Below are 974 nucleotides of genomic sequence, written 5' to 3' on the forward strand. Positions count from 1 at the left end.
CCCACCCCCCACCCCCAGTATTTGAGTGAAATGCAAGCACCCAGCAGGCACTCCCACCTGGAGGACACACCAGTTCATCATTGAGATGAACCAGGAAGCCTTCTTGGTTTCCTAGGGTGAGGCAAGATTGATGATGTCCCTAAGGTGCAGAACTGAAGGAGGTGCCAAAAAGAATCTTAGCAATCAAGATAAAGGGTATTGTATGTAATACAATATTTTAAAAAACCAAATTGGTAAACCAAGGCATGGGCTATTATACTGGAACCAGGGCCAAGATTAGGACAATGTCAAGAAAGCAAGGTCGTGTGAGGGTCTGTGACGCTGGCATTGTCCTGCATCCAAAGGACCTCTCCACCTGTTACTGCCAATAGCACCTCTGGAGAAATACTGCCCAGAACCACAACCCCTGCTCCCAAACCCCTGACATTCAGAATTGTTTAGATTTTTTTTTTAAGGTAATGTAAAGCGCATCCAGTAGATTACATAACCCCCCACAGCTGGGTCTGGGGGCAGCATCCCAAACACATGAACATCTCTGCAGCCAAATCTATGAATACGCTAGCTCTGCGGATAAAAGAGACTGCCACTGGCCTCATGTTCATCCAGGTCAGGCTTTGCCATCACATGAGTTTAAAAAAGCTTTTTGGTTTTAGAATGTTTTGGATTTTGAAACTGCCGATAAAGGAGTGTGGGCCTGAATAGCATTACATTAGGTCTCTTAAAAAAAAAAAAAAACGCGGCAGATTGGACCCAAAACTTCTGTTACCAACTTGTACAAAAAAGAGAACTCCAAAGGTCCTCATCAGTGACCACCCCGAGGAAGGTGATTTCTAGAAGTTAGTCAATCCCAAAGCAGACTTACAGCCTTCCCTACCTACCAACCAACCAACACTTAAATACCATCTGCATGTAAAAGCTTGGGCAGAGTCCTGGGCTATATTGAGAAATCCAAGACACAGGTCCAGCCCTTGAGA

Source organism: Bubalus kerabau, chromosome 10 (genome assembly GCF_029407905.1).
Source record: "Bubalus kerabau isolate K-KA32 ecotype Philippines breed swamp buffalo chromosome 10, PCC_UOA_SB_1v2, whole genome shotgun sequence".
Classification (NCBI taxonomy): domain Eukaryota; kingdom Metazoa; phylum Chordata; class Mammalia; order Artiodactyla; family Bovidae; genus Bubalus; species Bubalus kerabau.